This window comes from Littorina saxatilis, linkage group LG2 (genome assembly GCF_037325665.1).
Source record: "Littorina saxatilis isolate snail1 linkage group LG2, US_GU_Lsax_2.0, whole genome shotgun sequence".
NCBI lineage: Eukaryota > Metazoa > Mollusca > Gastropoda > Littorinimorpha > Littorinidae > Littorina > Littorina saxatilis.
The window spans coordinates 59,281,315-59,295,968 of record NC_090246.1 but is presented as its reverse complement, the minus strand read 5'-3'; the positions used below and the strand labels follow the sequence as shown (position 1 = coordinate 59,295,968).

The 14,654-nt window shown below is 43.9% G+C and overlaps 1 protein-coding gene across 1 annotated transcript in view; it reads left to right on the top strand.

The window, feature by feature from the left end:
* Positions 1-9: 9 nt before the first annotated feature.
* The window catches only part of LOC138959919 (myocardin-related transcription factor B-like), a 138,092-nt gene continuing 123,447 nt past the window's right edge, over positions 10-14,654 (top strand). Inside the window, exons 1-3 of the mRNA XM_070331591.1 lie at positions 10-88; positions 2,588-2,686; positions 14,453-14,513. The gene's annotated coding sequence lies outside the window, so the exon portion shown is untranslated. The remainder of the gene's footprint in view (positions 89-2,587; positions 2,687-14,452; positions 14,514-14,654) is intronic.

Below are 14,654 nucleotides of genomic sequence, written 5' to 3'. Positions count from 1 at the left end.
CCAAGTTCATCCGGGGTACCGCAACATGGCGCCCTATTTACATGGCTAAGGACAGGAGAAGTCAGGATGATTTCCGTGTTTCTTTGAGGTACGTACCCCCTACTAAGAGATACCAGTAGACATTAAATGACAATACGACATTATAGGATACATTCGGAAAGTGTTTATAACACCATTTGTGTCTGTTTGATGCTCTTTTATTTCATTTTAATCTTCTACAAAATGGGAGGAGTGCCCCCTCATCTTCGTCTGCAAAACCCAGGGTATATGACTGTGCCGTCAGCATTCTTGTTTTGGAGTATCGGGTTCTTTCTTGCTGTGCAGTAGACATTGTAACCTGACAGATACAACTGTCAGTTTGTGAAATAACGCTTTGCTCCTCCTGAGTCATTAGATGCTTCGAGAAAAGTCAGTACAAAAGGGAAACGATCCCAGTCGCAGGCCTTGATGAAGCTCCCTTGTTTACCTTTTCTTCTGTCTGTGCAAAGTCTGCAAGTCACTTCCTCCTGAGACTAGAGTAAGACTAAGACACAGCTGAGATGTAATTCGACGGGTATTGCACAATTCCTGTCAGTAGAAAATACCCAGGGTTACGATGCAATATTCCTAGTGTTTACTCGTGTTACAACATGCAAATAATTATATGGGCTTGCAATTAAAGATACAGACTATAGAAATCGCACCTAACTGAACTTCTGAAGAGTGGGAATACCCCTCGACTTGTGTTCTTGTACTTGTTATTGAAGATGGTGCCTCCTATTACTGTATTAGTCTTAATATTGCACCAGGAAGCTAGTTAGGAAGCTACTTGGTAGATTCAGGCTAATGAATACAAGTTTACAACTGAAAGTTGTTGAGCCATGAAGCCAATCTCAGGCTGTGAATATAAATTTTAATCTCAAACACTGAAAAGGTGAAATAGCCAAAGCCAGTGTGCACTCAGGTTGATAGCATTATAATCTACTTTAATCTGAGAGTGAAAGACCATCTAGCCACAGAGCTTGTGGAGAAGGAGCAAAAGCGTTTAGTCAGCGGTATTTCTGAAAAATGTGAATTAAGCTTCTCACTGTCTCAGACCTTATATTCTTTCACTTTCAGTAGGAATTTGGACGGGCGCAGTGGCGTGGTGGTAAGACGTCGGCCTCCTAATCGGGAGGTCGTGAGTTCGAATCCCGGTCGCTGCCGCCTGGTGGGTTAAGAGTGGAGATTTTTCCGATCTCCCAGGTCAACTTATGTGCAGACCTGCTAGTGACTTAACCCCCTTCGTGTGTACACGCAAGCACAAGCCCAAGCGCGCACGGAAAAGATCCTGTAATCCATGTCAAAGTTCGGTGGGTTATACAAACACGAAAATACCCAGCATCCTTCCTCCGAAAGCGGTGTATGGCTGCCTAAATGGCGGGGTAAAAACGGTCATGAAATACACGTATAATTCCACTCGCGTAAAAACACGAGTGTACATGGGAGTTTCAGCCCACGAGCGCAGAAGAAGAAGTAGGAATTTGCAATGCCACAAGCATTTAAATAACACTGTTTCGTATTTTCATATTGCATAATCTTAGTGTTGCTGCTGGGACGTGAACATTTATACAATTATAGATGGTTTTATTTTAAGTGTTCACTGGGTAAATGAGCAGGAATTGCATCAAATGGTAATTTTGGCACTTAATATATCATCGGAGGAATTATAGAAATCGACGTTTTCCGGAAATAACTGTCAGAATTTTTAGCGGTCCGGTAGAGTAAGAGACCTTTACATCGGACAAATTTTTCACAACATCTGGAGCATGTTCCACACTTCTGATCGGCTTTAACCTGCGAACAACTAACTCTGATGTGTATGTTAAATTTTGCTATGCATCGTGCGCTAAATATGATACCATTTTCTTTCCAAAAAATATAATCATCGGAGCCAAGAATTGCCATAATGGCTTGCTGATCACTGGAAGTGTTCGCTAAGCATGTGTGTTTTCCTAAACTCACGTGACCTCAACCCAAACCCATGTGACCTCGTTTAAAACACGTTGTGAGGCGATCACAATACGTGCCAGCGAGCATTTCCGCAGCAAATTGTGAACTATGAATTGTGATTTTTTTAAAGAAAAGGGTATCATATTGTGCGCGCACTGCATAACAAAATTTGAACATACACATCAGAGTTAGTTGTTCATTCTGATCGTAGGATAAACTGCAGATCAAAAGCATGGAACATGCTCCGGATGTTGTGAAAAGTTGTCTGAGGTATAAAAAGGCTCTTACTCTTCCACACCGCTGAAATTCCTGACAGATTTATTTTTGAAAATCGTCTGTCAGTGTCACTTTATGGAGTTTCTATGGTTTGTGGTAGAGTTCCTTTTTCTTGTAAAGACTGGGGCAAACAAACCAAAAAGGCCATGATACCATGAGCAGAACTTTATCACTCTCAATCACTGAATCAGCTTGATTTCAGAGTCTACCTTTTTTTCTTCAACAAAAAATTAAAGCATTCTTGTTGCTTTAATTCAATAAACCATCCAAATTTCATTGCACAGGTTGGAAACGAAAGAATATCTGGTTAAAATGTATTATTTGTTTGTTTCACTTTCAGGTTATCACACGTACAACTACAACTGCAAGTAAAGATTTGAACGCCAAAATGATCCAGAATGTGTATTTCAGATTGATTGCATTGTGAAGATTTTATCAGGTAAGAATAATTAACATATAATATGATTTGCAGTACATATGTACTCTGTTTTTGATTTCCCTCTTTGCTGGAAATTTGAGAAAGTATGCTCAAGAAATATTGAGACCAGCAGGTGTGTAATTGCAAAAACAATTTCCTTGTACTGTAGCTGTAACAGTACAGTTTGCTCTTTTTGTTCTCATACATGACAAAGCAGTCAGATTTGTTCTGTCCAGGAAAAAACTTTTTTTTCTCTTTTTCCTTTAAGGAAACTTTATTTTATTCTTCTCTCACAGATCAGGTAAAGGTGTTGTAATGTCATGAGTCTTACTTAGAGCCCAGCTGAAAGTTTTGAAGTTGGACTGTTTTGATACATTGTGATTTGATATGACTGTTAGATGGTGTTTTTCGATGCAGGGTTCAGCATGGGGAAAAAAGACTGGGTCATTTGACCTCCACAATCAAATTTTGATGGGACATGGTTTGAGGTGCAAAACGCCAAGTAGACTGCAGGAAGGGGGAGGGGGGAAGACTGGGACATGTCCTGTCATATATTATTTTGTCCGAAGCAGCTAAATGGTGCAGTTTGGAGCCAAATGATCTTCAGATTTCACACAGTATAAATATAATTATAAATAATGTTACAAAATTGTGTGTGTGTGCTCGGTTTGCTGTGCGCTTTTGGTTTTCACTATCAAATGCTTAAAACTATGCATAGCCATAGGGTGGTGCAGTGGTAAGTAATGTCAATGCGGCCTTTGACCTGTTAAGTTGAATAAAAAAAATGAATTCATAAGGGTTATCAGAGTGTATGTGCCAATGGCACTTGGCGTGTAAGTAAACCGATCCTTGAAGATATACCTTGCAGGCGCCAGCATTTATGAGAGTGAGTGTTTTTTTTGGTTTTTTAAAATTTTCAGCATGAGATTGAGAGCGGTGTCACTAAAACTCGAAAAGACACGAAAAGACGCAAAAAGACACGAAAAGACAGCAAATAGATACGAAAAGACACACAAATACACGAAAACACACCTTTGACCCTTTCACCACTGACACTCACACAGCGCATTCACACCTTCTTGTAACAATCACCTCCTCACAGCTCACACGCACACTCACACTCACACCTGTTTGATGTTGATGTTGGTGTCACTTTATTGGAGTGGATCTCACAACCAAATACGTCCAAACTCTTCCGAAGTTCTCAAAGTTCTCTTCGTTCTCTTTCACACCCTAGCATTCACATACATTATTAGACTTTAGCTAGAGTCACACACATCCAATTACAAATCTCAGTAACTATTAGTAACACAACATTCTAAGATGATAAGCCATTCCATTGGTTAAAGACAAGAATAAAGGAGGGGGGGGGGGTAAAGACTAAAACATTCGAGCCCAGTTGACACGCTTCTCGTATCAAATTCAAAGGAATTCGCTATCTCTTAAATGAGGCTTTGATCTGAGCGCATCAAACATTCCCACACGAAGTGTTATCAGCGGCTACCCCGGGTAACTCATAAAAGTTACGCAACTGACCACACGCCAGCTGCGCTGGTATTCCATCCATCCGATCCGACAAAGGAATTAACATCTACTTGACAAAACGCCGATTCCCCCAACATACCCAGTCAAGCTGGCGGCACATTACATTACGACCACCTGGGACCCAAGCTATCCGTCTTTTCGTGTCTTTTCGCGTCGCGTCTTTTCGTGTCTTTTCATGTCTTTTCGCGTCTTTTCGTGTCTTTTTGAGTTTTAGTGACACCCATTGAGAGTGTAACTTTTTTTCTCTACATATTTTGCTGTGCTGTTTACTCTTTCTTGTTTTTGAAGTTTTATGTGGCACTGGCAGTTATGGGACATTTTGCTTGTCTAATGAAAAAGAAAAAAAGAAGCAAAATGGTTACTTACACTTACAAATTCCATACCTTTCATTTTAGTCAGTCCGTGTAGTTAAGCTTCCTCCCTGCTCAAGAATGAAAGATACAAGTAATGCTTTGACACTGTTTCTGTCTCACAATAGTTATGTCAAAATTGTAGCCATATATTAATTTCATTCTGTACACATCATTTAATTAGCATCATGCTTATGGACTTATTGTTGTCACCAGGCAGTTGAGTAACTGATCAGAAACTCAAAGTGGAGAGAGAGAGAGAGAGAGAAAGAGAGTGAGAGGGCTGAAGTTTTTGTTGTATCTTGCACTTTTGTCAGGAAAGTTTGGCAAGAGTTGTAGCCCCTTGACTGCTGTTTCGGGTGCCCCGAGCTTCAGCATTGTCCATCGTGTAGGTAACTCAGCATAAACAGAAAGCTGGGGTAAGAAGAGCAGCATGACTGAGCAGCCGTGTGGTGTGGAGTTTACTGCCAGTCAGCTACAAAGAAACACTTAACAGTCAAGCCATCAATTATTCTTGTCCTAGGTGAAATTACCTAAGATTTGCCATTAGTGAATATGATGCCTTGCCCTTTCTCATATATTTGTAAACCGGCTTGTGGCATCATTTAAACAGGACAAGTAAAGGTAGCAGAAGAATAGTACAATTCCTTCCAAAAAAAGAGAATTTTCTGAACATACTGTTATTGATAGTTACTTTCAGTTTAACATAATAAATTATTTGAATTTGGATGTTTAATGTTGATAATACTCTGTTCTTACACAATGTTTCTATTCTGTTGAAAGGATAGCCTGTTGATGAACACAGGACTAATAAGTTTTCCTCAAGCAGAATTTAATTTCTCTGTCCTAAAAGAACAGATAATAAAGAAATTGGCTTGATATGCTTTTGAGCAAACCTTATAAAGTTAATTGTCGTTTTATTGGGATGCGTGTTTCCGTCCAAAATACCAGCATTTCAAGTTGATACTGAAAGGTACTTTTTGACTTTCTCAGCAAAACTTTGTCTCTCATCACTTAAATTAAAAAGGCACATTTCTTCCCGTTTAAACAGTTCGGCTCACCGTCTCAGATCCGGCCAGGCTTTTACATGGGATAAGACTATCCCTCCATTTGGTCATATACCAAAGATGAACAGCCTGGGTGCTGTCTTTGCAAAGTGGAAAGTTTTTGGATGAAATAATGTCATAAATGCCTTAAAGCCATATGTACTCGATGACTATACACGCTAATTGCTTTACCAACAGCTGGAGACAGACTAAATTAAGTTCCCTGCAAAATATTGTGGTCTAGGACCCCTTAAATGTTGAGATATTTGAATTTTCATTTTGATCTGGATCGTCCTATTTATAGATTTGGCAACACATGTAACGTTGATGCAAGGGAGAGAACACCGCGGCTTTGTTGACATCCTCACTTTTTCAGAGGCTAGAACAAGCTGTAATGCATGTATTATGGTCCGCGCATGGTGACGTATCGTCATTATATGGTCTTATGGTGCGTTTGACATCGATTGTGGGCAAACTACACTTTGTAAACACGGGAGTGCGTTAGTATGCCTTTAAGTGGCTTTTCAAAAAATTAATTCATACAAAAAAATACTCCAACTCACCACACGAAGCAGTCAGGGCGTTGTTTTTTGGTATACATGTATCTAAATGGATGGGTGGTCTTATCCCCATGTAAAAGTTTGGCCAGATCTGAGATGGTAAACCGAAGTGGCTTCACGAGAAGAACTGTGCTTTTAATTGTATTTGATTTTTAATCCTGAAACCCTGTAAAGTGTAATGTTTTGTTAATGCTGCCATGGAATAGGTTCTGTAAATGAAAGAATCTGTTTCCTGAGATGAGCTGGCTTCAGTTGGAAGCGCCTGTTTCTGTTTTCTTTTCTGAGTGTTTAATACAGTACTGTTTTTCTTTCACCCCTCAGGGGAAGGGTGAGTTCAATTTACATTTTGTGAAGAGAGTTTCTTGGTGAAACTATGATAAACAGCCATAACAGTAAACTGACAGAATCAGCTCGGATAATCTGCTTACTGAAGAATGAACCGAAAGGTCGTTAATTGTGTCAGTGTTTGCAGTGGCACGTTCAAGCACCTGGTTAGCCTTTGTCTCAGAATCAGTGATTGTCGTTGAGCTCACGATTGGGCGTTACCACACCAATCTTAATAAAAAGTGATGTTATGGCAATGTCGCTAGATCACGACAAAATCTAACCCAAGGCTACTAGTGCATTCGTAAGGCAACATAGGCTAAGGGACGCACAGAGACAGACACACGCACAGACAGACGGACTCTACAGCAAAAAAATTGCTGGCGATGATCAGCATTTTTTTTTAATGGTGACAGCCACTTGCATTGGATTTCGTTGGAGCTCAGTGGGAAGAATGCGAGATTAATTTGGATTTTGTTTATGTGTCTCAGATTTTTTTTGTAACAGCCGATAAAGAGCGATAACAGAGAGATTGTTTCGAAGCGAAAACATTAACAGAGTGGTTGTTTCGAGAGCAGTTGACTACTACCGCTGCCTATCGGTAAATCTTCCCCTTGAAGCAAACCATCTTGCTGTTTAAAATAATACCTCAACCAGAGATAAAGATTTCAGCAGATGAATTTTGTCCTTCAAGCAAACATTTACAAAATGCGCACTGGTGTTTACAGAAAGGGAAAAGTGGCCGACTGGCTCTCTCCTGATAATACCTGAAGCATGATCAGAGACAGAGTGCTGTGCAGGAATTGCTTGCTATCCTTGCACGTGAAACATGGATGCGAATCTGAAAAGGGGGAGAGTGGTCCGTGTGGGGGTTGGTATGCACTCGGCTGCTCTTATTGCCAGAGCAATGCAAGGCCGTGTAGTGGCAGATAAGATTAAGGCCCGTATGGTCTATAATACCTGCATCCAGTGAACTTAATTTTTTCTTCTTTTGCTTTTTATTTTTATTTGTTTATTTGTGGTTTTTTTTTTTGTTTTTTTAGAAGGAGCCCGGACCATCCAATTAGCGATCTGCTTCAAATGAGCTTTAGTTCTATGAGAAGAGCCTAAACCATACAATTACCGACCTGCTTAAATTTAACTATTTTTTCCCCAGATCGTGCAATTTGTGTCGTATGATGACCCACCTAATGGCTAAGGAGAGCGTTAACCAGTAGTTACACATTGTCATGCCGAAGAAACGGAGATTTTATACCCCACCCTCCGTTCACCTTGAATGGCTGGGAGAAAGGCATTTTTTTCATATGTTGAATACAGATCCGGAATGTTTGATCACCTTGAACACACATCACATACACAAGAACGGTTTTCTTGTGTTTCCTTGTGTCTATTCCTGCTATCTTCACTGTCGCCTAGACATTTTTTTGTCTGACTTGCATGAAGCACACGTTTGAACAAGTATGTTCTTCCTCTTCATGTGAATGCAGTATTAGATGAGTCAGAAATAACGAGATACATTGCCGTAATGGTTACAGAGGCCTTTCTTATGTTTGAATTTGGGTGAAACACAGCCGGTCTGGTCTTGTGAGGACTCGAAAGCTCTTCTCAACAAAGAAGGAAGAGTGCTCAGAAGCTTGCACATATGATTTAATGGCTTGAATTAGGATAGCAGAGGCGTGAGTAAGATTAAGAAGCAAAACGATTCAAAGTGTACACGATCATAAGTATGCGCCCACCCCACCCCCCCCCCCCCCCATCCGCAATTTCCCCCACACCCATCGGATGTTGTTGTGCCCCCTCCTCCCTCTTTGTGTTATATGTATGCGTGTATATATACATGTCTGCTTGATTAAACTAGTAATTGCACGTATTACTTCCTTGATGCGTCTTATGACTTCGAGTCACGAATTCTGTGCATATACAAGGTTGTCGTCACCAAGACTGAGACTGGTCCTTTTTGCACAGAATCAAATGACGACATTTATAACAAATGACGTCATTATCAAGATTGGTACATAACGTATTATTGTGCATAATTTCTTTGTGATCCGTTGTGTTTTCGTAAAGATACAGTGTATTTAGTCATGTAAGCGAGAGACACTGGCCTAAAAAATGGCGGCAAAAAGCACATTTTCAGAGAAGGATTTTCGATCCTACATCAAAATAAGAACGGCACTTGGTAAAACGGCCGGTGACATACTTGAAGAGCTGAGAACTGTAAGCCCAGGCACAGCACCATCTCGCGCGACAGTTTTTCGGTGGGCAAAGCATTTCTCAACAGGGAAAACGTCTGTGGAAGATGCAAGGGGAAAAGTGAAGAAACCACCTGTAACCGACAATAAAATGGTGTCTCATGTGCAACGGTTAGTTGATGAAGATCCCCGAGTGAGCAGTCATTTTATCGCCGAAACACTGGACATTTCGTCGTCGTCTGTCTTGAGAATTTTAAAACACAAACTTGGATACACAAAGGTGTGCGCGCGATGGGTACCACATTTCCTCACTGAAGAGAACAAGAGGTGTAGGGTTACGTTTGCCCAACGGCTACTCAAGATATACGACGGATGTGATCAAAAACGCTTGGATGAGATCGTGACTGGAGACGAAACTTGGGTGTACTTCTTTGAGCCAAAAAGAAAAGCTCAAAACAAAGCATGGATAAAAAAAGGTGCCAATGCCCCTCGGATCGTGCGAAAAAGTCGCTCCGGCAAGAAGGTTTTATACACAATATTTTATAACACAAAGGGCGTCATTTTTCAAAAACCACGCGAAAAAGGCAGAAGCATCACTGGGGTGTACTACAAGGAAAAAGTTCTTGCTGGCATCGTTCGTTACTACAAGAGAGCCAGACCAACTACAGGATTGAAAGGGATCAAATTACTTCATGATAACGCACCTGCTCACAAATCCAAGGTGGTGAAAGAGTACCTGGAGGAAGAAAACTTTGAAACTTTGCCACATCCTCCCTACTCTCCTGATCTTGCACCCTGTGACTTTTTTTTGTTTCCTCATCTGAAAAGACAATTGGCTGGGCGTCGATTTGACAATCGATCAGCCCTCGGATCGGCTGTTTTCCAGTGTCTGAACCAGGTGCCAAAAAACGACTTCAAACGGTCATTTCTTGACTGGGTCCAACGACTTAAACTGTGTGTAGCCGCTAAGGGAGAATACTTCGAGGGTTTGAAATAAAAAACAACTGCATCATCTAAAGATTTCCCGGTTTTTGAGACCAGTCTCAGTCTTGGTGACGACAACCTTGTATAATTTAAATCTCATTGTTTGAGATATTATTATGATTGGCTATAGACTATAGTCCATTTGAGTGCGTTGTCTTTCTTGAGGTTTGTATTCAATGTCGAAGCGCCAAACAACGGGATTTTCGTCACGTCAGTTTTTTTGAGAGTATCTGCATAGAGGGTTCCTGAATGAATAGAATTCTTTTGATTTTTTTTTTGTTGATTTTTTTTTACCGCATCGGTCAACAAAAACTACATGGATCACTTCTTCTTCTTCTTGCGTTCGCCGTCACACCATCAGTTTAGTCTGCGAGACGAATGACGTCGTGGCTTCCAGGTCTTGTCTGCTCCCACAGAGTTTGGTGCGGAGAGGGACTGATGCTGGCCACACTTTGTCTCTGATTGGTTTGAGTTGGGGGCATGTCATTAAGACATGTTCTGGAGTCTGGTCTTCCAGACCACAGGGACAGGTTGGTGATGGGGTCAGCTTCAGCTTCCTGAACATGTGGGCGTTGAGGCGACAGTGACCAGTTCGTAGTCGCATGATCACTACTTGCTGCCATCGTTCTAGGAGATGATATGCGTCTCGTGGATTGTGGTCGCATTGCTGCCTTCACGAGGGTTTTCTTTTCAGCGAAGCTGACTGGGTTGTCTGGTTGTTCCTCCCTGGCTCCGAGTTTGGCGAGCTCATCAGCTGTTTCATTGCCTGGAATTCCGCAGTGTGCTGGAACCCATTGCAGGACTACTCGTCGAGTCTTGGCAAGCTCCTGGAGTTTCTCCATCAGACGAGGAAGTTTGTTTCCTGCAAGGGCTTTCAGGGCAGACAGTGCATCGGAGAGGAAAACAACTTGGGGGCATTCGCTTTCCGAGTCATGAATCATGGAGGCTGCTTGCATGATGGCCTGAACTTCTGCTGCATAGTTTGAGCAGTACTTTCCTGTTGGTATCCCTGCTGTAGAAGTGTGCCCCTCAGGAGATCTGACAAGTACACCTGCTCCTCCATTGGCCACGGCGTTTGTTGCTGAACCGTCTGTATACGCGTGGATCCAGGCGTCTTCAGGGTACCGTTCAGCAATCATGGCGAGTGTTAGGGTGCGCCTGGCAGTGTCGTTCTGGGAATCTCTTGAGGTAACGTAGGGGACTGTGGTGGAGATGTGAAGATTCTTGTAGTCTTCATTCCATGGCTGCGGCAGATCTGAGAAGCTGATTGGTAGTGCTGATGTAGGTACAGAGGCTTGGTGCTCTCTGGCAAGTCTCTTGCTTTCATGTAAGAAGCTGCTGCGCTTGAGGCGGTTCTTTGTCAGGTTATCCATCCTCTTCTTCATCGGATGTGCAGGCAGGCACTTGAATTTCTCTGTCTGAACCATGACCTTGGCGTCTCTTCTCTGACTGAGGGGTTGAATGGCAGCAACTTCTTCCATGGCCTTTATTGGTGTGGATCTCATCGATCCAGTAATGATCCTGAGGGCTTGGTTTTGGACCCTGTCCAGTGTCTGCTGGTGGGTCTTCGCTGCTGTAGACCAAGCTGTGGAGCCATACTCAAGATGGGGCCTGACTGCTCCCTGGTAGACTCGCTTGAGTATCTCTTCGTTTGCTCCCCAGCTGGTTCCGGCTAGCTTCCGCATGATGGCAAGCTTGCGCCTGGCCTTTGCTTCAGCATTGTGGATGTGGGGTTTCCAGGTCTGTTTCTTGTCAAAAGTGACACCAAGATATGTTGCCTCGTCATCACTTCTCAGGGGTGTGTCACCAAGCTTGATGGTTCCGGTCTTTTGTTTTGAGGATAGGGTGAAGAGTGTTGTGGAGGACTTTTCCTTGTTGATGGCAACACACCATTCATCTGCCCATGCCGCCAGCCGGTCAGCAGCCAGTTGCATCCTGTAAGTGGCAGTTGTGGCGTATTCCTCCTTGCACCACATCACCAAATCATCAGCATATAATGCAGCGTGGATACCTTTGGGAAGAATTTGTACAAGGTCGTTGATGAAGACCAAGAAGAGTGTAGGAGAGAGGACTCCTCCTTGTGGGACACCATGTCGCAGTAGTATTTTCTTGCCGACTCGACCGTTGACTGAGATTCTTGCTCTGCGGTTGTGGAGATAGGATCTGATCCATCGCAGCATGTTGCTTGCGATTCCACATCTCTGCAGTTTCACGAGGAGACAATCAGTCCAGACCTTGTCAAAGGCTTTCTGTAGATCAATCCAGGTGGCGAAGAGGACCTTCTGTTCCTGGAATGCATCTTCTATTTCTTGGGAGAGATAGGTTGCCTGGTCTTCTGTGCTGTGAAACTGTCTGAAGCCTGCCTGTTCAGGAGCCAGGATGTTCTCAGTCTCTAGATACCAAAGCAGGCGCTGGTTGACCATCCTCTCTAGGGTCTTCACAGTGCAGCTGGTCAAGCAGATTGGTCTGTAACTAGCAGGCTTCTTCTTGTCCTTTCCTTTCTTATGGATAGGAATCATGATGGCCTCTCGCCAAACTTGTGCCAGTTTGCCTGTGTCCCAGCTGAGATTGAAGACCTCCAGTAGTTTCAGGACAGCTGTGTTGCCTAGGTGCTTCAGCATCTCGTTCGTGATCCCATCTGGCCCTGGGGATTTCCTGGTTTTTAGTTTCCTCAAGGCAATTTGTAGCTCATGAAGAGTGAGGGGTTGCTTCATGGGTTCCACATCTGTGTGGTGTTGTGGCCGCTCTCTCTGTTCTCTTCTTGCTTCTCTTTGATGGACAGGACTGACAGGTACATTGCTCTCGTCTGCATAGTTGTCAGCAAGACGGTTAGCTGCTCGTCTCCCTGTCAGCATCTCTCCGTTCTCTTCCAGTGTCACATTCTGGCTTCTGTTTTCTTCATCATTGAGCTGTCCTACGACTCTCCACAGCTTCGTTCCGTCTCTCTCAAGATTCAGCGCAGCGGTTTTTTCTCTCCAGCTTTTGCGTCTGGCCTGGATCTTTGCCTTGAGAAATTCAGCCTTTGTCTGCTGGAGCCGTAGGTGGTTCTCATCTGATGGGCTACTTTCTGCTGCCTGTCTGGCAGATTCCACCTCATCCTGCAGTTCTTGTAGCTGGTTGGTCCAGTATGGCTTGTACTCTTTGCGAGCACCTCGTGGGATAGACTCGTGGGCTGCTTGCAGGATGCAGGCGTTCAGGTCTCTGACAACGTTACTGATGTCTCTACCTTGGACATGGAGGTCCTTGGTAAGAGTGTTTGTTCGGTGTCTGAAAAGACTCCATTTAGCCTTCTTGTAGTTCCAGCGAGGGTGGACAGGGTAGTTCATGGTGTTCCTGTTGATGGAGAGGAACACTGGCCTGTGGTCACTTCCTCCTAACTGCTCTCCCACCTCCCTGGTGACGTCTCGGTGGACATCTTCGGTGCAGAGAGCAAGATCTGGAGTGGAGGTAGTGCGCCATCGTCTGGAGTAGAAGGTTGGGGTATCATTTGGGGAGTTTATGAGGATGAGATGGTGTTCATCTTGCCAGTCTTCCACTTCTTCACCCCGGCGATCCATCTGACTGTAACCCCAACTCTGGGAGTGAGAGTTGAAATCCCCTACTGCGAGAAAGCTCGAGTCTGGGACTTCGATGGTGTCAAGGGATAGTGGACGGTCGTTGGGGCAGTAAAAGTTCAGGATCTGCAACTCTGTGTCATTCAGTTTGGCCCGAATCATCTGGTACTCTGCTCCCTCCATGTGGACGGCTGTTTCGCAGGCTTGGATGTTGTTCCTAACTAGTGTCAGGACTCCGCCTTTGCGTCTGTCAGCTCTGTCCTGTCTGAAGCACTGGTAGCCTCTGACCTTGAAGGTTTTTCCCATCTGCAGGTGGGTTTCTTGAATGCAGCAGACGTTGATGCTCCTTTCATGCAAGATATGTTCTAGCTCTGTCTTCTTGTTCATGACTCCTTCTGCATTCCAATGCATCACCATAAAAGGTTGACGCTTCTTGGATGTTGAAGTGGTTGTTGTGCTACCAGTCGCATTCCTCCTCCGTCCCCTGGCGCAGCAAGACGGACGAGAGGGACCTCCAGTAGTTGAGGTTGGGCTCCTTTGAGGCTTGGAGCCCGGCGCTGCCTCACCCCGGAGGGACCTCAGTGGGCGAGCGCCATGAGTGTCGCTTCTATCTGATGGTGTCATGGTTGGCGTTGATGCGTGGTACCATGGTTTATTAGAGTGCGCCGTGCAGCCCAGTACCTCCGTCTTCAGCACTCGAGGTTTCTGTCGGGGTTGCCTCACCCTTAGCTCATGGCCCGTACGTCCTACCCTGAGAGCACAGGGGGGAGGATTTGCTGGTCTTCATATCTGAAGTCCGTTCCCCTATCCGCCACCCGGGGACGCGCTGGGTTGGGGGTGGTCGCCCCACTGAAAGTCCCACACTGGGTTAAAGAAGTTCAGCCTTTCCCAGACATGGATCACTCACTGTGTGAGGTGAAATATTATTGACATGTACATACACGACGAATGATACAACAAAACCACAGCGAATAAAACAAAGTTTAATATTGAAAGAAAATGAAAAGACCTTGCTGTTTTAATTGGCAAGTAAAAGGAAGGGTATAGTCCCACATATTTACTGCGGGTAGAATTCGGATGTGTTTTCTATGGGGAGGAGCAGAGTTGGCGTGTGATTCAAGTGTGAGAAAATGGCCCGACTGCTTTATCACGAGGGAATCGCCATCAAGCACGTACACGTTTGCACGTAGCTCATGTAAGTAATCATTGATCTTGACATGCTGTGTGTGCAGGCGTAACTGGAAGCGTCAGTGGCAACGTTGGAAGAGTGAATAGTCAGTCCTTACTAAAAGGGTGAGTACGACTACTGTCTGTGTCACTGTGTCTCTCTGACTGTATTATGTGAGTGTGTGTGTTGTCTCTTACGGGGGGGCGATGTGAGGGTTGATTTAACATGTAGTTAGAGATGTAGACTTATTTTACCATTGGACTAGA